This window comes from Balaenoptera borealis (assembly GCF_965194805.1).
Source record: "Balaenoptera borealis genome assembly, chromosome: 15".
NCBI lineage: Eukaryota > Metazoa > Chordata > Mammalia > Artiodactyla > Balaenopteridae > Balaenoptera > Balaenoptera borealis.
The window spans coordinates 43741415-43766600 of NC_138871.1; the positions used below are offsets into that span (position 1 = coordinate 43741415).

A 25186-nucleotide genomic window follows, 5' to 3' on the forward strand; every position below is an offset into this window, starting at 1 on the left:
GTTAAGAGAGTAGATCTTTTATTAAGTATTCTTACCACAGAACACAAAACAAAACAGAACCAAAAAACCCAAAGGGACACAGAGAAATTTTTGGAGATGATGAATATGGCTATTACCTTAATTGTGGTGATGGTTTCGTGCATATGCATATGTCTAAACTCATCAAATTGTATACATTAAATATGTGCAGTTTTTTGTATCTCAATTATACTTCAGTAAACTTATTTAAAAAACAATAAAACAGGACAAAACAGAAACATAAAAAGGCATCCATCCAACTTCAGACATAATTAGAAAACTTAAAATTATACTGTGATACCATTTATAACCTTTCCCAACTGGTGAAAATTAAAAGTATGACCAGATTCTGTTGGCAAGGCTGTGAATCAACCAGCACTCACATATATTGCTGGTGGGAATGCAAATGAACACAACGCTACAGGATGGGAATTTGTCAACATCTAACAAAAGTATATATTCATTTAACTTTAGACTCAATAATCCCACTTACAGGACTTTTCCTTGAAGATATACATCCAGTAATATAAAGATACATATGCACAAAGTTATTTAGCATTATTTGGAATTGCAGACTATGGAAACATAAGAAATTGGTTAAATGAATTATGATACATCAGCACAGTGGAGTATAATGTATCTTTAAAAAAAATAAAGAGAGAGAGCTCTTTAAAACTACTATGTAGCAGTTTGCGGGATGTATTATCAAATTAAAAAAAAAAAAAAACCTTCCCAGGATATATTATGAAGTTGGGATCTCTACAAATTAGTAGACTATCATTCATGAAAGAAAGAAAGGGAAATAAGAAAAGGTACGTATATACACATGTTTATTCATTTTAGGGAGAAGAAACACTGAAGACATACAACAAAAACTACTGATATAGACCTTATAGAAAGTAGGTGAAAGTGGCATAGAAGGAAGGGACAATTAAAATAGCGTAGAAGGGATAGGGCGTAAGACTTCTCTGAATATACTTTTTGCTTCAGTTCTGAACTTTAGAAACATATGAATGCTTCATATACTCAAAAATAAATTATTAAAGTTAATATGGATATAAGGAACCCAACTTGGAAAACAAACAGAAACAAATGACCCTAAATATATTACAGTAAATAGCATAACCACAGTGAGGGAAAGAGGAAGAAAAGAATTAACCTAAGTAACTTTGAACAAAAGTATTTTGACAACTATACTCTAAGGCTAAAGATAAAAAGAACTGTACACAAATATTGAACTCCAGTTAGTAGAGTTGTTTTTCACAAGGGTATAGGTAAGCAATTCTTTTGTGTGTATTCTAGAGTTACGTGAATAAATAAATATATTGTGCATAATGAGAGCCAGATTTCTCTCTGTCCAAGAAAGGAGTTAGAGTTAAGGAGAGGTGGAAGGTTAAAATAAATCTTGTTGCTGTCAAAGCCCTTCAGCCAGAGACCACGAGGAACATTCCTATAATTGACAAGTTTGGTTTATTTTTTGCATTAAGGGAGAATGCACACTATGGGGAACCATGGGGTGTCTCAGAAAATGTTAGAAAGAACCTATCATAGGATTTGGACATTTGTTGGTGCTGAATTGAGTGAAAATCTAAGAAAGTGGGGGTTTTCATTTGGGAACCTGCTCCTTCTCTACCTCATAGTTTTGGTCAAGCTGTCAGGTACCCTGACTTCTGTCCAACAGAGTAGGTACTAGGGGTCCAACAGTTGTAAAATCAGAGGCAATATAGAAAAAAAACTTAATACATTTGACTATACAAAAAATTTTCAAATGCATGAAAAAATCATACGCAAAATCTCATGGTCTCAGAGCAACCTTTTCTGCTGTTGGTATTATGTGAGATTGTTTATGTTCAACAGGAGGATAATATGGCCTAGCTGTAAGTGCTGGGCCATCGTCAGTAAATTAGAATTGGAGGAATCTGTATGAACTAATGGTTCATGTACATCAGTATATATTTCTTAGCTCTGACCCTGAAAGGGTCTAGAAGCAATGACACACCAGCACAAATAAGCACACCTCTCAATGACATCTTGGTTTCTAAATATTGGTCTCCAGTAAAAGAAACGAACTCCTTGGAAAGTGCCTGGTGCTGTGGCTGGAGCCAAGAGATTGCATGATGAGACTAGAACATAGTGTGGTGTCAGAAGTTAAAGAAATGTTCGGAAAAATGATTGAAGTGTATCAAAAAGACACAGGAGCCATCTTGAAGTGATTCTCAATGGCCAAATCTATGGCAATATGAACAGCAAAATAATGTTAGTAATGGATTATAATCCACACAATAAAATACGAATTGATGAAACTTACTAGTATATGTAAGTAATTTAATAAATAGATGGATAAATAAATGGAGAAGGAAGAGAAAGCACTTCGTTATAGTTTAATCCAAATGTAGAAGGAATGATAGAAATAGAAATACTACTAAAGGATGTTTTTAGACAAGAATCATCAATGGATGCTAAAATTAGTAATGAGAGGCAGGATATTTAGTCTCAAAGTATCTTCCCATAAGATACAATGGGAAAGTTGTAACTTTATAGTGAAGAACCATGGAAGACACTACCAGTGATAAATAAATTGACATCATGTGTCTCCTAATATGATACACACTGAGAAGGAGATACATCACTTCCCTATTTTTACAAAAAAATGTATAACCTCAGTTCAATAATGAGAAAATAGTAGACAAACCCAAATTGAAGGACGTTCTGCAAAATAATTGGTCAGTACTCCTTAAACATATCAAGGTCGTGAAAGAAAAAGAAAGAATGAAGAATGGTCCAGATCAAAGTAGACTAAGAAAATATGACAATTAAATAAATGGCTTCCTGGATTATTTTGGAAGAGAAAAAGGATATTACTTATCAGCTGACAAAATTAGAATGAGGTCTTTACACTTGATAATAGTATTTCACCAGTATAATTTTCCTGATTATTATGATTATACTCTTTATGAAAGATGTAAACATTTGGACAAACTCAGTGATACACACATACATCTTTTGTGTTATTTTTGTACCTTTTAATTTCTAAAAGTACTTAAAAATTAATATTAAAAAAATCAGTTTCATTTCTGAAACTTCAAAATGGTAATCACCCTCTACAGTCTCTAGAAAACATTTCTATGCCTGCCACACGCACATCACATTCATGTAGAACACTTTCCTTTGATATTAATGGACATGATTTGAAGAAAACAGCATATTTTCAGGAAATGCTATTACTCAGTAAATCTTAGTTTAAAGATTTAAGGTACTCTTAATATAAAAGAAATGGAAGTCTGCAGATATCATTAAATAATTTATAGTCATCAAACAGAGAAGGCTTCAAAATTACATTAATAAAATGTTTTGGGTTTTTTTTTAATAGCATGGGGAAACCCTTTTTCTATGAAACAAAATTTTCCAACATATAATAGATGCTTTGGGGTAAATGTATGGTAATTTTTTTAATTTAAAACTTTATTTTCCATATTTTTTATGGAGATATAATTTACAAATGCATAAAGTTAGGTAACAACCACAATCAAAGAACAGTTCCATCACTGCCAAAAACTCCCTCGGGCTGACCATTTAATCTCATTCAAGTAGAACCATTATAATATTTAGCCCTTTGAATTTGGCTTGTTTCACTTCACTCAAAGCATTTGAGAATCATCCATACTGTTACATATATCAGAATCGCATTCCTTTTTATTGCTATTAATAGTATGCATTGTATGGATGTATCACAGTTTATTTGTTCATAAATCACTTGAAGGATAGCTTGGATAGTTTCCGGTTTGGGCTTATTATGAATACAGGCACTATAAAAGTTTGTGTAAAGCTTTTTTGTGTGTGTGAGCATTGCAATGATGGTAAAGTACGTCTTTAGGGCTTTCACCTTACCTGTTGGTAGCATTCATTCAGGACTGGATATCCTTCCCCACCTGTTGAGTCTCTATCAGCCAGGGCTCTCCATTAGCTCAGCTTGCCTGCCAGAAAATAATTAAATTCAGTAAATGTGTGATCCCTTCCTGTGGACTGATTTATCCAAGTGCCTCAAAGTCCTTTCAGAAATACGATAAACACTATAGGTTACAAATTGTAGGCAGAATTTTATCACACTCAATAATCTCTTCTACCTTCTGTCTCAATTAATAGCATATTCATCTTCCTATTCCTTTTAGAAACCTTAGATCACCTTTCATTTAAACTTTTCTTAATATTCTTTATGAAGTTACCAAATGTTGTATAGTCTCTTACTATTTCAGCCATATCACTTGCCTCCAGATTCATAGTCTACGTTTTCCTCCTGCTTTGTTTATTGTTCTCCTGCTATTCAGTCAGATAATCACAATGACCCAGTCCTTCTACTGCAATATCAGTGGGGTCCAGTCCATGACATTCAAATAAAGATCTTATCATTATTCATCTATAAACAAGCTCTTGACAGTTCCCTGTTCCCCCAGTGGATAAAGAGAAAACTCCTTATCATGGTATACAAAGGTCTCCCCAATCTGGTACCAACTATCTTTCCAACCTTATCTTTTTCCCTTGCAGTCAATGTATTCAAATTCACAATATTGCTCTTTCCAGAGTTCCCTGTGTTTTGGTCTTTGCATATTGCTGTTGTCTACACTTATAATACTTTCTTTTTCTTTCCTAACTGGAAAATGCTTACTCATCTTTCATAATCCATCTTAAATAGCCCCTCTGATGTTTTTTCTCTATTCCCTCTATTCCCAACCTGGGCAGGTTAAATCATTCTCTCTTTTCTCCATAACATCTCCACACATTTTGTTATTATCAAACTCATCAAATTATATTGTGACTTTTTCTCTAGTAGACACCTAGCAAAATTATGGGGTTCAATAAATGTTAAGTTGAATGAATATAAATGAATGAGTGCATGAGACATAAGGGAAGTATTTTTGCTGAAGAAGAAAATCTTCTGCTACCACTCACACGTGCACTAAAATACAAAATAGTCTACTCTGATTATGAGGATGACTGTTCTCAAGTAATTTATATGACTTCTATGTTGTAAATAAATTTACTTTTAAATCTGAGTTCATTCTTGGTATGCATTTTGCCAGGACACTTTCTAAATTCTAAACCATATTCCTGTCTAGAGCAGTGATATGAAATTGCTCTAGGAAACTACACATTTAAATAATGACTTAAGTCAGATGGTAAGAATAAGAAACTATATTTTATTGGTCCAATTAATTTAATAAGCCTTTTAGTTTCCATAATAGAAAGTTAGAATTATAGAATTCTATAGAAATAGAATTATATATATATATATAGCTTTTAATAATATTGTATAATATTTCACTTTAAACATGTTATGCTTTTGAATGTAAGTTACTGTGAAACTAACTGGAAAAAAACAACACCACCTCATCAGACTCTTAAATCTTCCTGTTGAAAATCTTCTTCCTCTATATAGAAACTATATTCCTGTAGAAACTATATTCCTCTGTTAGAAGTAGATGGCACCATTTTCCAAGCTGAAATTATAAGCCAGTACACCTCCAGGCATTTCTCAATGGAGAAACTGAAAGGTAATCACATTTGCACAACTCTGTGTGCCGTAAGCTTGACAGATTTGAGTGCACTGTATTGTTTTCTGAGAGATTATTTATACTCTTATCTTTAAGATACAGAGATCCTTACTCTGAACTGGCTTTTTAAAGGATTTGCACTGAAACAGCACCTGCATCTGTAAAATGTGCAGGGAGGAAAGCCAGGTTTGTTTAATGTCTTATATGCTCTTCAGGTACTTAGACAGAGAATGCATTTTTCCATGTTTCTTTTTGTTTACAAAAGTCTCATCATTGTGACTTTATATAAGGCTGTTTATACATATTTGTATGTGTGTGTGTGTGTGTGTGTACATTCAAGACAACACAGATGTTTGCGTGTTGCTACAGAAATGTTTTGTTCCATGCTGTCTTACATTATTAACCCTCAGCCTCTGGATTTGTATTTTTCTTTTCACAGTTGAACTTGTGATTAAGGCTAGAGAGGCATGATGAATCCTTGTGCAAAGTGATGAAATTATAAAATTGCAGTGGCTTAAACTGATGTTCACAACACTTAATTCATTTGGCTCTAAACCAGGCTTATTCATAAATTTCTTGTACTTGAAGAGTCGGCAAACATTTAATATGCCTAACTTTTTCCTTTCCAGGTATAGTTTGATCTTGACATCGACTAAAAAATAAACCAAAATAAACTAAGGGAAAACAAATCTGTTGTTTTTTTTTTCAAAGTCTCCCTTACATTCTCTCTCCAAGAGGGTATGAAACCTAATTATGTGTTTTCTATGAAGCAGTGATCATTACATTGAAAAGTGAAACATCCAGTCTATGAGACCTAATAGTCCAGTGATATGCTGCGAAGGGAATTTTATATATTTGACGTTTTCTTTGCATTTTGAGGACTGCATTTAAGAAAGGAGACTTTAGTGTAGTCTCAGAGATGAGGTGAAAAATGCCTCCAGGCCTCCTAAAAGTTTTAATGACCTGAGAAGGTTTCTTAACTTTTCCTGCTGGTATTAGTGTTTCAGCAAAGCACTTGATACTTGGGAGCTTCACTGACCCAGAGAAATAGGAGACCAGATCCAGGGATTACACTTTCCATTTTTATTAAAAATACTCTGTTCTTTCAGAATCTATCTGAATCTTTGTGTGCTGAGAGACCTCAGCAGATTAAAGCTTTCTAGAAGGATTTCATTGAGGAAGAGGGTTGAGATACATATTTTCATAGCAAAAGAGAATAGTGTTTGAAAGGATACCTATTTTCTTCTGAAGCCTTAACATGCATATTTACTTACTTAGTGTGAAGAAAATACCACCATCTCATCCCTGGTGAGATGAGATGAAATTAATTTCATATGGGATAACTTTTTCTTCTATAATGAGAAAAGAGAATGAAATATAAATGTCTCTGGGGCAGGGGGCATTTTGATTCAAGTTCATACTAGGGTATAAAAAAAAATGTTTTCCCAAGAGCAGTTTCTGATGGATGGAAGAAGAGTAAAGAGATCAAGAATACACTAGATGGAAGGAGGAAAAAATATCATAAAGTTGGGGGAAATAAAGAGGAATGGGCTGAGAGGCTGGAGCACTCACAAGCCAGCTATGATGACAATTTTATAGATGTGCACCCTGGCCTTTCCACACTGCTTATGCTTAAACCTGGCTATCAACTCTGTGACTAGAGCCATGGCTAGTATTTAAATATTAGCCTCATAGATGGCTAGGAGTATTTGCTAAAATAGTGCTAGACTACGGCTGACTGTGGTAATTTTTCCCCCATATAGAATTTGGGCACATTAAAAAAAAATCATGCTTGAGGACATCCTTCTAAATACTTCTTTCTACTTGAATTTGCCATTCATAGGACAACACAATTTGCCATTCATAGGACAACACAATAGAAAATTCATATTTCAGCTCACTTGGCAATTAACTAATTATATTTAAAGATGGGGATCATGATTCTTTTAGACCTCTTAGAGCCACTTGGACATAATGGAAAATTCCAGGGATCAATTAATACATACAAGAAACATAAGCATAAAAAAATATTTTTAAATTGTAAGATAAAATACAATAGGCTTGGTCCTATTGGTGAGAAAATCATTATTTGCAAAGTGTCATTTAAATGTGATGATTTACCTTAAACTATTTACAATTCTGTTCTCATTAGAGATTTTTCACAATTGAGCAGTCTACTTTTTAAAAAATATTTATTTATTTTGGCTGTGCTAGGTCTTAGTTGTGGCACGTGGACTTCTTAGTTGCAGCTTGTGGACTCTCAGTTGTGGCTTGCGGGCTCTTAGTTGTTGCATGCATGCGGGATCTCTTTCCTTGACCAGGGATCGAACCCAGGCCCCCTGCATTGGGAGCATGGAGTTTTACCCACAGGACCACCAGGGAAGTCCCTGAGTAGTCTACTTTCTTTTCCTTTTAGCGGACTCAAAATCATGAAACCAGGAGCCTGTGCTAGGATTTCTCACCACCTTCCTTTGAAGCCTTTGCTCAGTCCCCTTAGTTCTTTCCTCTCCATTCTCCTCAACAGAGGAACTGCTGCTATCTCTACTGAGTCATAAGTGAATTTGTACACAGGTTAAAGTGGACAAGGCACCACTCACTGGTCAGCTTTTCTCATTTTCCTTGGTCTCCTTAGCCTGTCATTAAAGGTGCTAATAATGAGAGCAAATCTTCATTCCACAATTTTTTTTGAGGTCCTTGCTATTTCCAAGGTACTATGCTAGATATCTAAAAATAGAATATTCTTGTTTTCTGAAAGCTGGGAGCTGGGAGCAGGGGTGGGTGTAGTTAAAATACATTCATAAATAACTTGGATACATAAGCTGAACATAATACAGAACAATGAGATATTTACTGAGTATCTACTATGTGCTGTATACTCTGCTAGGTGCTGTGAGTGATTAAAAAAAGTGAGTGGGGCTTCCCTGGTGGCGCAGTGGTTGAGAGTCTGCCTGCCAGTGCAGGGGACACGGGTTCGAGCCCTGGTCTGGGAAGATCCCACATGCTGCGGAGCAACTAGGCCCGTGAGCCACAATTGCTGAGCCTGCGCCTCTGGAGCCTGTGCTCCGCAACAAGAGAGGCCGCGATAGTGAGTGGCCCGCGCACCGCGATGAAGAGTGGCCCCCACTTGCCGCAACTGGAGAAAGCCCTCGTACAGAAACGAAGATCCAACACAGCCATAAATAAATGGATGAATAAATGAATGGATAAAAATTAAAAAAAAAAAAAAAGTGAGTGGAGCCCATGAATTAACTGGAGAGATGGTGCATACACACATGAAACACAGGCTGGTAGGAACCAAGATAAGTAGAATCTGATGAGAGGACATCAGAGAGCTAGATTTATGGTAAATATGTAATAAATGTTTAGAGATTGTTTAAAGAAAATTGGGAGTAAGCAAGGACTATGGAGTAGCTTTAGCTGGTGCTTGAAGAATGATAGTCTGGTAGAGTAGGGGAGGAAGCACTCTGGGTAAGGAAGTGACAGGAGCAAAGGTAAAGAATTAGGTATGTACTGGCATGATTGGAAATGAGAGAGGCTAACGGGAGAAATACAAGCAGGGGGCAAGAAGGAGACCTGGAGGTCAGGTAACTTGCCCAAGGTTGTACAGCTAAAAATAAATGGGGTTGGGATTTGAACCTGGGATGTCTGATGCTGACTCCCCTGGGTGGGAGGTCAAAATTGGGGCAGCCTTCACTATGGAAAACAGTATGGAGTTTCCTCAAAGAGTTGCCATATGATCCAGCAATCCCACTCCTAGGCATATACCCAAACAAAACTATAATTCAAAAAGACACATGCACCCCTATGTTCATAGCAGCAATATTCACAATAGCCAAGACATGGAAACAACTTAAATGTCCATCAACAGATGAATGGATAAAGAGGATGTGGTACATATATACAATGGAATACTACTCAGCCATAAAAAAGAATGAAATAATGTCCTTTGCAGCAACATGGATGGACCTAGAGATTATCATACTAAGTGAAGTAAGTCAGAAAGAGAAAGACAAATACCATATGATATCACTTATATATGGAATCTAAAATATGACACATATGAACCTATCTACAAAATAGAAATAGTCTCACAGACATAGAGAACAGACTTGTGATTGCCAAGGGGGAGAAGGGATGGGGGAGGGATGAATTAGGAATTTAAAATTAGCAGATGCAAACTATTATGCATAGAATAGATAAACGACAAGGTCCGACTGTATGGTACAGGAAAATATAGTCAGTACCTGTGATAAACTATAATGGAAAAGAATATGAAAAAAAAAATATATATATATATATATAACTGAATCACTTTGCTGTACAGCAGGAATTAACATTGTAAATCAACTATACTTGAATAAAATAAATTTTTAAAAATTGTGGCAGCCTTGAACTTGGGCACAGGGATTTGAGTTTAATTTTGTAGATACCTGAGGATTTATTCAATGTTATTTTCTTGCCTTTCTACTATGAACATTAGCAGCTGCTTTAATATTGGAAAAGAGTACTCAGAATTGAGAGAACTCAGCTTTCTGAAATGATGATCTTGTAAATGACCTCAAATACTGGGAAGTAACTTTTTTAACTTTCAAAATTCTAATGTTCCAATATGTGATAAGTAACATAAAATTCTGTGGTATTATTGGGTTTCTGCTGAAGACTCTTGAGATTCATAAAAGGAACACTTTTAAGCTGAGATGTGACTTGTTTGAGGTTCTTATTATGTGGAAAACTTATTTTTAGAATTTCAACTAAACCTAAGACGTGAGTGTTTACAGATTGATTTGTGTCTCCTCAATGTTCATATGTGGAAGCCCTAACTCTTAATGTGACTGTATTTGGAGATAGCGCCTTTAAGGAGGCAAATAAGGCTAACTGAGGTTATAAGGATAGGACCCTAATCTGATAGAATTTGATGCCCTTAGAAGAAGAGGAAATGACACTCAAGCTCACTTTCTTTCTCTCTCCTCTTGCACACAGGAGAAAGGCCATGTGAGGACACAGTGAGAAGGTTTGCAAGCCAAGAAGAGAGTTCTCGCCATAAACCAGCCCTGATGGTGCCTTGCTCTTGGACTTGTGGCCTCTAGAACTGTGAGAAAGTAAATGTTTGTTGTTTAAGCCACCCAGGTATTGATATTTTGTTATGGCAGCCCTAGCAGAATAAGACAGTGAGAAAAAAGTAGGAAAGAGAACAAAGGAGAAATAAAACAGAATTCTATCTCTCAAATTAATAAAAAGAAATTGAGGGGAAATACAATATACCTAGAAATATGTTATCATTTAAGGAGGCATTATTAGGTCCTAACTTAGAAAGCTCATCTTCATAGGCTGTCTGGATTGACATACTGTGAAACATCAGGAAGTAAGTTAACTGATTTTCTTGGAAAGAGAAGTCACCATGAAAATTATGGATGGTGTCACTTGGGGTTACCTATGTTTAAAAATAAATGTAATTGTGGCCAATGAGAAATATTTGAAAACTATTGGCCATTTTTTGTTTCACTCTGCTGTAGTTTATTAGCACAAGTTTTAATTAACTCCATTGGCAGTATTATTTTTCTCTTGCAGCAGCTGACTAAAAAATCTAGGGCAAATTCTGGCAATAATTGTGTTGAATCTCTTCAGGGAAAAAGTGAGAGCGATAATACTTATAAAACTTTGCAATGGTTTGAGTTAGCAGATTTTTTCAAAGACTGAATATTTTCACTTTTTACTCATTTGAAAGCAAGCAAACCTGAGTTGTCTGAACGGGAAGAAAAGTTTCACTTTTCACAGGGGTAACTTCTTAAAAAGAGAGAAATTATTTTGAGGAAGATGCAAATTCTTGCGTATCTGTGTGTCTGAGCTTACTTACTAGCTCAATGTTGGGTGATGTGGCACCTTTCCTATTCCTGTATTCACAAATACTGAAACTGTGCCTCAGCACTGCAATGAAGACATGACAACTTATACTCTTATAGTTTCAAAGACTCTGGAAAAAAAACAATCTAGGCCATGCCCATGTATAATAAAGGGCTTTTAAATTTTTTTCCAGGTTCATATAAAGCCATTTAAATCATTTGGTTCCTCTTATAAAAATACAGAAAATTGAATGTCTTGCTCTATAGAATAGATAATATATAAATTTGAAAGAAAGCATAAATAACTTTATGCTGATATAGTATTTCAATATTGCTAATTTCTTCTTTTATATTTCTCTCTCTTACATTTAAGCTAAATAAAATTGTCAGTTTGGTACAGGGATTTAAACCAAGCTTCCAATTGTGAAAAAAAAGTTTTAAATTTGATTTCCAATACAGTTGGAGGTTTATTCATTATACATTTCTAGATTTTATGTTATTTAAAATTACTTCTCCACATAGTACTGGCTATCAGTCTGTATAATAACTTTGTCAGTCATGCTGCTGTAATCAGATTTTTTAGATTTACTCTTTTATTTTGAAACATATTTCCATTATTTCCATTCAGGTAAATTTATTGGGTACCTGATAGGTAAAGTTCAATAATGAGTTCTAATTATTTCAAGCAAAGTAGAACATTTAACATGATTTCACAGCTTCCTGTCGGGAAAATGAGTCTTATATGAGCGTGCATTGTTTTTGGCTGCTCATCATCCAAGGATCCAAACATCTTTCTTACTATGGGGTAACTCTAACAGTGGTGGTAAGCAGGGCCCTGCCTCTCACTACAGAAGTGAAAGGGGTAGATAATTCTTTGACTTCCTGGAAGCTAAAGTATAAGCAAGTATCACAGGCTTGGCTAGGCAGGCACTACGAACATTTAATATTAAGGGAATCATTCAAAAATAAGGGAGTTGAGTTTACTTACAGAGTTGTCACAGTGAATCTTCAGGGGCAAGTGTCCACTGCTAAATTGGTGTTAGAGAGGACAACATCCATCCAGACTGCTCCTGTGTGTTATCTCGGCTACACCTTGGCTTCCTTTATTTCTTCTCATCCTTTATATCTTTCCAGTGTTTCTGTGAACTCTCTGTTATCCTTTCCATAAATTTGTTTTATGTTTAATGAGAGTGGATTTCAGATATTTGCAATCAAGTAGCATGACTATTACCTTCCATCATCAGGGATTATTATTTTTTTTAATTATAGGTGAAATTAACTAAAGTAGTGATAACTTTCATTTGTACAGTCCTCTATAATATTTTTGAAGCACTTACACATTCTTATTTAACTTCATCCTAAGGAGATTACTATGAACTGGTCAGGAACTAGTATCTCTGAATGGTAAAACAATAAGCTGTGGCATGGAAATGTTAAATGACTTGCCTAAGGACACCTACTCAGGCATAGAGAAGAATTTATAAGCCAGAGTGCCTGACTCTCAACATCACATTCTCAGATTTGTTTCATATTAGCTGATATCAGGATTGTGCTAATAAAAATCTTAAAAACCTAAAAGAATAGCCTAGATAAATTTTAACTCAGCAAATATTTATTGAATAAATTTTTAACCTGCATAATTTATTTTTTTAAAAGCAATAAAAACAAAATTATTAACTGATGAGTAAAGCTGTCTCTACTCTTCTGGGAACTTACTATTGAATCAAGGAGGTAGATTACATAAATAACGTATTTCAATAGGGACTTATGGGGTCAGGAAAATTCTTGAGGCATAACTTCTGAAATGAATGAAGGAGCTCAGTGAAGGGTGTGTGGCAGGATTTCTTCAGGTGAAATCAGGGAGTTGGTTTTGTAGGAACTTAGCAAAGAGTATGCCCTGAGAGAAGAAAATGGAGATGGGGTTTAAGACTAGGTCATAGTGAGCCTTGAAAAAGCCTTACTTTTGAAACGTATTCTCCAAGACAGCAGTTTCAAGCAATCTCCAAGGAAGTGTTGACCTGACACAAATAGACTGCCAGATATTTCTCCAGCAAAGATGGGTTTATTCAGGATCAGCAGAGAACTGCAATTTGGACTCTGCAACCATGGTCATCCACCTGTAAGTCCCTGCAGGCAAGGGGTGGAGAACACTTTTATAGAGATAAAAAGTAAGTTGGGAGGGCTACAGGAAACAGAGTCCATGGCTTTCCATTGGCTGAGTCCTTGCCAGGAAAGAAGAGGCATCTCTTTTCTTCCTGTTGGGCTCTGCTATCATTGCAGAACATGAGACATACCCTTCTGGCCTCCCAACTCTATTTAATTGGTGTTTCTGTTTGTCAAATTTTTACTGAAGTTTGTTAAAATGGGGTTTCCCAGACCTCCTTTGCAGAAGTTCTGATTTTTCTGCCTGGGATAGAGCCTAGAATTTTAATCTTAACAATAACAAATTCAGGTGGTGTGCAGATGCTCCCCAGTGAGAAACAACTGACTTCTGTCTTGTAATACATTGTTACTGTTCATGTAACTTCTAATAGGTCTAAATGTGTGAAAAAGGGGCAATGAAACAGCCTACCTTCACTCTTGCCTAATATTATTGTCAAATAATATTCACTCATTCAGGTGTGTAATGGGTTCTGTCCAGGAGTGGGAGGACAAAACAAAGTGCCTGCAAATGTAGAGCTTGTGTCCTAGTTGGAGGCAGGGTAGAGACTATTTTGTATCTTATATCTTCATTACAAAGCAAAGAAAAACAAGAATAGGAGATGTGTCGATGGAGGGGTATTGTTTTCATAGCAGTGATCAGGAAAGGGCTCTCTCGTGTGATACTTGAGCAAAGTCCTGAAAGACTTTGACATGAGGAGGGAGCCAATCTGAGGAGGAAACTTCCAGGCTGAAAGAACAGTAAGTATGAAGACTCTGAGGAGGAATTTGTGATGGAAAAACAAGAGTCCAGTATGGTTAAAGAGGAGGAGGAAAGAAAGGAGCTAAAGAAAACCAGTTTAAAGATGTAGAGAATGTCTGCTCTTTTATGCTGCGGTAAGGTGGTCACTGTGTTCTCAGTATCATGGAGATAGAATTTTGAGCAGGTGATTTATGATTTTAAACGATCACTTTTGCTGCTCTGGGGAGAAGGGACTGTTGAGAAAGCAGAGTGTTGAGAGGTGAGAGGTGAGTGGTGATGGTGGCCTAGACCAGGCTGGCCTCGACTGGCATGGCTATAATGGTACTTCAACCCGATTACACGATATATGTCTTCAAAACATGTTTAAAGGGTTCTGTGGTATTTTCCAACATCGACAGCCAAGTCTCTGGTTCTCTGGACACCAACTACATCCTACAGTGCAATTCAGTTCTGGTAGTAACTCCTTGGATTTAGCACCAGAGTCCACAGATTTAAGGGCTCAGACCCACAAGAATGTCCTCCCTCACTTTAGATGCCAGTCACAAATATTGGGTCCCTAGGTTACACACATTCTGTCCAACTTGGCTGCAAATTGGGGTTTCCACCCCCCCCCCCAAGTTCAATAATTGGCTAGACTGGCTCATAGAACTCAGGAAAACAGCTTACTTTCTATAACTGTTTTATTATAAAGGATACAACTCAGGAAGAGTTGTTACCAAACCTAACTTATGTCCACTCTCCTATCCACAGCAAAGCCAACCTACTGACACCAGTTGTAGTGAAGGAAAGAATAGCATTTATTTCAGGGTGCCAAGCAAGGAGAATGAGCAGCCCATGCTCAAAAGACCTGAACTACCTGGTGGCTTTCAGGGAAGGGTTTCTAAAGACAACATTTGGGGTGAGGTTTGCAGCTTGTGGACTTTCTTCTGATTTGGTTGGTGTTCAGGTAACAGGGTGATGTTTTGATGATCTTAATTATCAACCTTTTGGTTCAAACCAGTTTGGGGTCTACATGCCTGTGGTCAGCACAGAGGTACCATCCTCCACCCAGACTGGGGGGGGAGTCTTGGTTTCTGCAGAACAACTCACAGATATGCATCAAATTATTATGTATATCTCTTAAGGAGGATCCAGCACTCTGTTTTATGGATGAACAATTGTTTAAGTTATTATCACTTTTCTTGCTTGACTGCTCTCCCTTTGTTTCTGTGTTCCCTCACTTCCCTAATTAGTAACTGCTTGAGTCTGCTCTTTGGAACTCAGGGAAGGCCTAGAAGACTAAAGCCTTTTTCTACAAGCAATGAACAGGGGACACGGAGGTGCTTTTGTACCTGGGAGGGCCCACAGATCCCTGTTCTGTTTCAATCCCTGCTTTTCTTTGATACTGTTCAATCCTGAGGGTAACAGAGGTGGGACAAGAAAAGGAAAAGTTTAGGACAGAGAGGTTTATCATAAACTCATCAGGGGAACTCAGTTTTAGTGGAACTTGGTTTCACAGGAAAATGGAAGAGATGCATAGGGCAAGTTATAGGGGAAGGGGCATAACATTTCCCTGCCTTCTCACTGTGCAACACCGTCCCAACATCTGGATGTGTTAACCAACCTGGTAGTTCTCTGAACCCCATCATTTAGGAGTTTTTATGGTGTTCCCATTACATAGGAATGATTGATTATATCATTGACCATTGGTGATTGAACCCAATCTCCAGCCCCTCTCTCTTCCTCAGAGGTCTGAGGGGACGCCTGAAAGCTCCAGTCCTCTGATCATGTGATTGGTTCCTCTGGCAACCATCCCCCATCCTGAAGCTACCTAGGAACCCAGCAAGAGTCACCTCATTAACATACACTCAGGTATAGTTGAAAGCAGCTTGTTACAAATAACAAAAGGTGTTGCTATTACCACTATCACTCAGGCAATTCCAAGGATTTTAGAATGTCTGTGTTAGGAACTGAAGAGAAAGACCAAATATGTGTTTACTATAAGTACAAATAATGGTGGAATCACATGTTGGCTGAAAGCCAGCCCACTTTAGGGATACATTTCTTTAATACTATATTGCTTTTGACACCCCAGAGTTCACTCTATGTAGATGGCTATGTACGAAGGAAAAGGAACATTTTTAACATTTCTATAAAAGGATACTTTATAAGTTCTATAATTTAAATTTTAAAATAACATCCATTAGGAAATATCATATTTACTCTAAATTCTTCTTGCTGAGATCCAATCTACTGCTTTCTCTAGAACCATATGCTTGTTTTATAGGATCTAATAAAATGATCTTATAATTATGTTAGGATTTCAGCTGCTTTACATGAGATAGTTCTATTTGTGGAATTAACGTCGATTCCAGTTATATTAGAGAACATGTCTCAAAATCACGAAAGGAGATGAAGATGGCCATAACATTTATAGAGCATGAGGGCAATTTGACTTAACCATACAATAATAGTCACTGAATGTTAGTGTTTTTCAGTAATGATACAGGAAACAAACTTATTTATATGTTGTTAAATGCTTTCCACAATTGAGAGAATTGATGTATGTGTTAACTGTAGAAATAGGTAAGCTTTTAAGACTGAGAGAATGTATAGAAATAAAAGCGATCATGCACTTCTGTGAACAGAAATGCAGTTGCCAATGATAATGATTCCATTCAGTTCGAGAAACTATGATACAATGTTCACCACATTGAAAAATGAAACGTCCAGTCTGGCATTATCTATGGCACATATCCAGTGATATGGGACAAAGAGGACTTAGTGTGACATCTTAGAGTATCTGTGAATTTATGAAAGAAAAAAGTGGGATGGTTTCTAAGTTAGGCAAAATTGTAATAGAACATTCTCTTCCCCGGTATAATAAAACTGAAAATGAGACAGGCCGGGAAGAGAGCAGGGCATAACCATCAAAAGAATGACATAGCCATTGAAGATATGACATAAACTGGTTAGAACCAACTAGGCCCAAGATGGCGGAAGATTCAACTTCCAGTGGACCTTGAGCCTCATTATGCATTCATTGTAATACATTAGCTAAACGACATACCCACAGGCGCCATGATAGTTCCGAGGCTGACCATAGAAGGCCCAAAAGTGGGCTGTGGCCCAATTCCTGGAAATCCCCACCCCTTCCCCATAATAGTTGGAATAATCCTCTCACTCATCAGCCTATGAAATTACCCAGCCCATAAAAACTACCACCCCTGCACCAGGCCACCCTCGCCTTCTAAGACGGCCCACACTCTGTCTGTGGAATGTGTATCTCTCTAAATAAATCTGCTTTCACTTTACTATGGCTCCCTCTTGAATTCTTTCCTGCGTGAAGCCCATCCCAGGGACTCACCTGAGAACCGACACATGTGGTCTTCTCCCCTCCCCCATTTTTCCTTTGATTATAAAACTGTAGCCCATTTAGTTACCGGGGCAGAGCCCTCTTGTTTGTCCACTTATATCCTTCACAAGCATCCTATATTAATAAATCTACTTTTTACCTATCACTTTGTCTCTCGCTGGATTCCTTCTGCAACGAACCATAAAGAACCTCAGCTTAAGTCCTGAGACAAGTTGCGTGGTTTCAGTTGTAAGATTGTGGGTTCAAGTCCCTATGTGAGGTGCAGTTTCGGAAGGAGAAGAAATAGCAAGATGCGGTCACGTTTAAACTGGAACGTTTTACTTTCTATCGCGGAGGTTGGGCGGTTCGGAGAGGAGGCGAGACCGCGGGGCTAGAGAGGCTGTTCCGGCGGCTGCACGCATGGCTGGAAGTGCTGGGTCGCGAGCTGGAGCTCCAAACCTCCCGTCCAGGTATTCTACCTCTAGTTTCTTCGCAGACTGTGTCCGAGTGGAGCTGAGCCGTCTGGACGATTCCAGGAGAGCATCTCACTGTGTTCGCAGACTTGCTGGCCTTGTGGCTATGACTGCTTGTTCTCTATCACTAAGTGGTCGTCAGCACCCCAAGAAGCAGGAATGAAAGTGGTGCTTTCTCCGGCCCAGGGTTCCAGGACACAGTCCCAGGCTGACTATGGTTATGAGGCCGACTGAGGGTGTGAGGGGCCTTCACACGTCACTGCAAACTTTGCACTCGTTGTAACATACAAAGAAACGACGCCTGGATTTTTCCAAACAATTGTTTTTTCCTCAATTTCTTCCTTAACTTTATGGAACAAGAAGCTGAGTAGGGCCCAGTATAGGGGCTGCTTTCTTTTCTACTCCTCTCGTATCAATATACATATATATGTAAGTATGTATATATATTTCCTATGGGGAAAAATACCTATGATTAATTTTAATCTATTTAATGCACAGTGTAAGCTTAGTTGTAAGGCGCTCAATATAAACAGGGTAATATGGTTAAGAGCTCAGGCTCTGGAGTCTGACAGCTGGGTTTTCAGCCATGGCTCTACAACTTATTAACCGTGGGACCTTAGGGGGTGTTAAGGACTGAATGTTCTTGTCCCCTCAAAATTCATATGCTGAAGTCCTAACTCCCAGTGTGGCTGTGTTTGAAGATGGGACCTCTAAAGAAGTAATTATGTTTAAATGAGGTCATATGGGTGAGGCCCTGGTCCAATAGGCTTAGGGTCTATATAAGAAGAGACACCTGAGAGTTCCCTTTTCCCTCTCCACCTGTCTAGGATTCAGCAAGAAGGCAGCTATCAGCAAGTCAAAAAGAAAGCCCTACCTGAAACTGAAGCAGCTGGAACCTTGATCTTGGACTTCTAGCTTCCAGAACTGTAAGAAAATAAATTTCTGCTGTTTAAGCCACCCAATCTAAGGTGTTTTGTTATAGTAGCCTAAGAAGACTAATACAGGAAAATTATTTAATTCTTGGTGCCTTAGTTCCCTTACTGTAAAATGAAGGTAACAAATAGGCCCACTTCCTAGTGTTGCTTTGATGAGCTGAGTGTAAGAAGCTCAACTAATGTTAGTTATTCATATTATAATTATTGAGAATGCAGTTTACTGTTGTCTTTATGTATCTAGAATAGAATGAGCTAATTTTATTTGGTGAATGAGTGCTTTTTTTAATGAATTAAACTCATTAAGTATAAGTATTTATACTTATTTTGTATTTGGAAGAATGTATATGAACCTGAGACAGATTTAAAGCTTTGTCAAAGAATGCTAAAAAGAGAGGTCTGTGGAATGTAAGAAGAGTAAATTAAACAAATTTTTTTTGATGTGAATTTTGACTTTTTTCGAAGGTGTGACTCAAATGTGACCAAACAGACTTAGGTGAATATTGTTTTGAAATTTTCAAGGCTCTTAAACTGTACCTTAGATAACTAAATGCAAATTGTTAGTCTGAGATCTTTTCTCAGACAATGACAAGGAGAAAAACAAAAGTATAGACTATACGGTTCATTTAAATATTTTAGCCCCAAACCTCAATCTGAAGTTTTGACTGCAACGAGCTCTTTTAGTGTCCTGGAGACAGAGATTCAGTCAATTTAGCAAAGCAAAGGTCAAGTCAATTATTTGTTGTCCTAGAGAGGAAATTGAGTAATTGATTTAGTTAATATTATATTTCTTGGGCTTCCCTGGTGCCACAGTGGTTAAGAATCCGCCTGCCAATGCAGGGGACACGGGTTCGAGCCCTGGTCCGGGAAGATCCCACATGCCGTGGAGCATCTAAGCCCATGCGCCACAACTACTGAGCCTGCGCTCTAGAGCCTGCAAGCCACAACTACCGAAGCCCGCGCGCCTAGAGCCCGTGCTCGGCAACAAGAGAAGCCACCGCAATGAGAAGCCTGTGCACCGCAACAAAGAGTAGCCCCTGCTCGCTGCAACTAGAGGAAGTCCACACTCAGCAACAAAGATCCAATGCAGCCAAAAATAAATAAAAATAAAAATAAATAAAATTTAAAATATATTTCTTTAATCTGGTAATGCCTGTGAGTTTTAGACAAAATCTCAATGAAATCAGAATTTTTCTTCCTACTAGTTAATACCTCAACACATTGACATATGTCATTTTATAGACAAATTGCTTACTGCAGTAGGTTCTTTAATAAAGTGTTTGGGACCTAGAATTGAAAGTAGATGTGCTTGTATCGGGTGGGCAGGAATGGGGGGTGGGGAGGAGTCAACTGTCTTCAGATATTTGACTGACTGATCTAACAAAGTTTCGACTCTTCCTAAAAAAATTCCTAGGTTGTTGCTGCTGGCTTTGAGGGCAGAATGCAATTCTTATAAGAAAATAAGAAACCCGAGGGTACAGGAAGAATATTGATAAAAAATCAGAGATAAGGTAGGTAAAGCAGATTTCTCTGAAAAAATATCTCTTTTTAAATCATGTCTCTCCCTCTTAATTACCAAATCTGGTTATTTAGAGGTAGTATAAGAAGAAAGTAGGAGAGAGATGGTGAATACAGAATTTCATTTTCATCAGTAAATAAGTTGTATGTGTCTATTTACATGTTTTACTGTAATCTTATAAAACTGGGGCTTAGTAGCAGGAAATTCTATAATGAATCATAAATATAATAGTATTTTAATAGTATAAATTGTATTCTCATGATGCTTATAATAGAATACTAAAGTCTTTTAATAAGCTCTAGAAAAACCTTAAATGTAAAACCAAGTAATGAAAAACTATAGGTTTAAAATAAAACACTTTGTAATAATGTAATGTTTGGCATCTTAATTAAGTTATCTGAACTTTTATAAGTTCAGTGTGTAATTATATAATTCCTTTGCCTAGGAAAAAGATAATTCTTTTTTTTTTTTAAGGAATATTTATTGTGTGCTTATTACATGTCAGACATTGCTGGCATTTTTGATTTTTATTGGAGTATAGTTGCGTTATTTATTTATTCTGTTAGTTTAGCATATATGTGGAATCTAGAAAAATGGTACAGATGAACCGGTTTGTGAGGCAGAAATAGAGATACAGATGTAGAGAACAAACGTATGGACACCAAGGGGGGAAAGCAGGGGGAGGGTGGGGGGTAGGATGAATTGGGAGATTGGGATTGACATGTATACACTGATGTGTATAAAATTGATGACTAATAGAGCCTGCTGTATAATAAATAAATAAAACAAAATTCAAAAAAATATAAATGCAAAAAAATAAATATTCTGTTAGTTTATACTTTACATACAACATTCATTTTTTTTAAATTTTTTAAAAATTTATTTTATTTATTTTTGGCTGAGTTGGGTCTTCGTTGCTGTGTGCAGGTTTTCTCTAGTTGTGGCAAGTGGGGGCTACTCTTCGTTGCGGTGCGTGGGCTTCTCATTGCGGTGGCTTCTCTTGTTGCGGATCACGGGCTCTAGGTGCACGGGCTTCAGTAGTTGTGGCGCGTGGGCTTAGTTGCTCCACGGCATGTGGCATCCTCCCCGACCAGGGCTCAAACCCGTGTCCCCTGCATTGACAGGCGGATTCTTAACCACTGCGCCACCAGGGAAGTCCCAGCATTCAGTTTTGACGGGTCTTCTGGAGGCTGCAAGTCCAAGATGAAGGTGTCAGCAGCATAGTTCCTCCTGAGGCCTCTCTCTTTGGTGTGCAGACGGCTGCTCTCTTAATGTGTCTTCACATGACCTTCCCTCTGTGGCCGCACTTCCCTGATGACTCCAAAAGACAATTCTTAAAACATTCTTTCTCACTTATTATGAATAAGAAAATATTAATGTACTTTATATGCACTCTTAAGTAGTGCATAGGCAGGGACAGAGAGAAAATTAGAAAACTTTAAAAAAAATGCATGCTAAAAAGTGAAGTAAAAGCTGTTTTGTATTGAATTCCCACCCAAAGATATCTGAGAAAGAAGTAACTAATATATCCAGTTTTTAACTATTGCTTTAGGAATAGTTTCATTTGCTGGAAAATAGTGAAAAGATAAGGAACAATATATTTCTCAGTAAACTGAGAGAGTATATTTGACTGCAAGCTTTTAGTATCTACAAATGATGTTTAAAGAGGATATTAATATCCGTTAATGTCTCCCAAGCAAAGCAAAGCAAATCAATGGGAAAAATATTAAAGCTAAGAACATTTGGTAAAGTGGCTGTTTTCAAAATAAATATTATAAATCAATAGCTTTATCAGTAATAAACGTTAAAAAGAACAAAAAATTACACTGAAGTTGTAAAATATGAAATTTCTAGTAATAATCTCAACAAAATTTGTCATACAAACAAATTTGAGACCTATGGAGGAAATAAATAAAAGACTATTTTTTCCTCTTTTGTATCCCTAATACTTTGAATAGTGCTGGACTCAGCCCATGAAATATTTGTCAAATAGCTAATGAATCAACCTTGTGGAATACATAGAAAATAGTTTGGGAAATGCTTTTATGATGTAAAAATATTACAGTGTTGACATTAAATGTATATATACATATATAATGAATATGTATGTATATATGTTTGTGTGTGTTTTCTATTAAATGAATATTATTTTTAAAATTGCACCCAGCATTCTACATAACAGAGAAATAATAGAGGCATGTGATTCTAGTATTTAATCAGATAGTCAAGGGTTGCAGATTTATTTTTTTCTTTTTTTACTTACTTTGCTCCTGAATTTCAATCCCTAGTTGTTATATACTCTAGTTTCTGGAAATATAAGGCCAGAATTCTGAATTACAATAAAAATAATCAAACAGAAGCACTTGTACACACATGCATGCACACATACATAAACACACCCTACAGTCAACCAGTCAACCAAAGAACAAAACCTACTGTCTCAGTTCAAAGTCATATCATGTTTCATCCAACTACCCATCCATTGATCCATTGATCCATCAGTCCATTGATCTATTGATCCATTGGTCCATCCATCCCTACATGCATACATAAAATTAAGTTTATTGACCTCTATAGATATAAACTAGTATTAGCAACCTGTTTCAGTAAAGGAAACATAAAAGGTAATCATAGAAAGAGTAGAAAAAATAGAGTACTGCAGTGAAAGTCTAGGAAAAGAAGTGTTTCAAGGAGCTGGGAGGAGTCTATGGGGGTGATACAGAGGGATTATGTCTTGGTAGTATTCTTTTGGATTCATTGCTTAGGATGCTACTGATGAATTCCAAGATCGCAGTTTTAGTAGGTTCGTTAAGTACAAGCCAAATTCAGTTAGATTGAAAGTAAGTGTGGTGAGAAGGAAGTAAGGAGTTGAAGGTGTGGCATCCTTATCAGTACCACTCTTAGGACTGGGAAAGAGTGGCCCCTGCTCTCAGACCTGCATTGTAAAAGGACACACACATAACAAGCACACAGACTCACATGTTTATTAAAGAACACATGGGCAGTACTGTTATCAGAGATCTGGAACTCAGTGCTCTTTTAACGCATGCAATGAACCTAAACATCTTTTTTGACATACCGTTCGGTCTTCAGGGAAATGCTCCTTTTCATCTCTTGCACCATGTCTTTGAAACAAAAAGTGACAATGTCTGAATGCCATGAAATTTGTGCATCAGGTTAATGTCAAAATCACCTATACCTTCAAAGTGCAGGAATGATCTGAGCACCAAAAGTGCTTAGGTAAAAGGATAAAAAAAATATATATATATATTAATTAACTTGTCAAATTCTTCCTCTCACCATGGAAGAATGTTGTAGATTCTTGCATGACAAAGTATCCTTCCCAGCAGTTCTGAGCTTCTATTCTCTGTTCCTCTGTGTTCCAATTCCTGGTTCGGGAGCCACTCAAAAATAGTACAGAATTTGTAGCATTTGCACGGCAGCTGAGAATCAGTTTGTAATGTTAAACAAACCACATTATTATAATGATTTTTAAATTATTTATTTTTACTTTATGTTTTTTGATGAAATATATTCAAAATTTGGATGCTTTGAGTACAATAACATTTTACATTTTAATTCCTAGATCATTCCAGTCAGTAGAACAAAAATAACACTATAATATTACTTATAAAAACAATTTGTGGGACTTCCCTGGTGGTCCAGTGGTTAAGACTTCGCCATACAACGCAGAGCGTGTGGGTTCGATCCCTGATCGGGGAGCTAAGATCCCACATGCCTCAGGGCCAAAAAACCAAAACATAAAACAGAAGCAATATTGTAACAAATTCAATAAAGACTTCAAAAATGGCCCACATTAAAAAAAAATTGTGATTTTGATGAAATAAAGGCAAAAATACTTTGGAATATACTCTGTGAATTAGGTACGCCTTTGTCTGTTACACGTCCAAACATTGCAAGCTCAGCAAGAGAATGCCCAGACACATACAATATTTATTAAATTCAGTCATCTTTGATATTTTGATAATTTCAGTCACATAAAAACCATAGTTTTATCAGTATTTTTCCATTTAAAAAAGTCATGAAGGTAGATTTGTCAAAGAAGAAGAAAACATTTTTATTTAGCAGTATGTTAGCTTGGTTTATAACTTTTAAATATTTAGACATATGGTTTGTGGGCTTCATTTGTACTCTTGCTTTGGGTCTTGTAAATTTTAGGGGTGGGTCTAGTGTGAATATATTCTTGAATATTTGTTCACTTACATAGTTTCTTAAGATAAATTTATAAAATAGAATTACAAAGTCAAAGAGAGAGACCTTTTTTGTGAACATTTAGATATGTAATGATTTCGTAGCAGAAGCCCCTTTAATAAATGAAAATATTATTTATTGAGTACTGTTTACTACCCTTGTATCAGAACATCCCTCATAATTTTGTTATTGAATGTGTAAGTTATTACAGTGTTGCAAAATTCTGCAGAACTATTGCAGAGGTCCTGAAGACGCAGAGAGGAAATCAGAGGAGAGCTGGGGAGGTACAGGGCAGCTGGAGGAGGCTTTCTTTGGGTTCAGATTTTATCCGTGATCTCTGTGCTGCAGTTTAGTTACAAGCCAAGCGTCCCTCAACCTGGAAATTTGGTGGTGGGCTCCGTGGGTCA

At 36.8% G+C, this 25186-nt stretch overlaps 2 long non-coding RNA genes across 3 annotated transcripts in view; one reads left to right on the forward strand and one right to left on the reverse strand.

The window, feature by feature from the left end:
• The window catches only part of LOC309612494, a 947061-nt gene that overhangs the window by 552843 nt on the left and 369032 nt on the right, over positions 1 to 25186 (forward strand). Inside the window, exons 2-4 of one of the 2 annotated variants that reach the window (XR_014235211.1) lie at positions 10548 to 18834; positions 18944 to 19042; positions 20463 to 20559. This is a non-coding gene — a long non-coding RNA (uncharacterized lncRNA). Of the gene's footprint in view, positions 1 to 10547; positions 19043 to 20462; positions 20560 to 25186 lie in introns of both variants that reach the window. The other variant, XR_014235210.1, reaches the window with a different exon arrangement.
• Positions 1 to 25186, reverse strand: part of LOC309612520 — a 398586-nt gene that overhangs the window by 192020 nt on the left and 181380 nt on the right. The gene's annotated exons all lie outside the window — the stretch shown is intronic.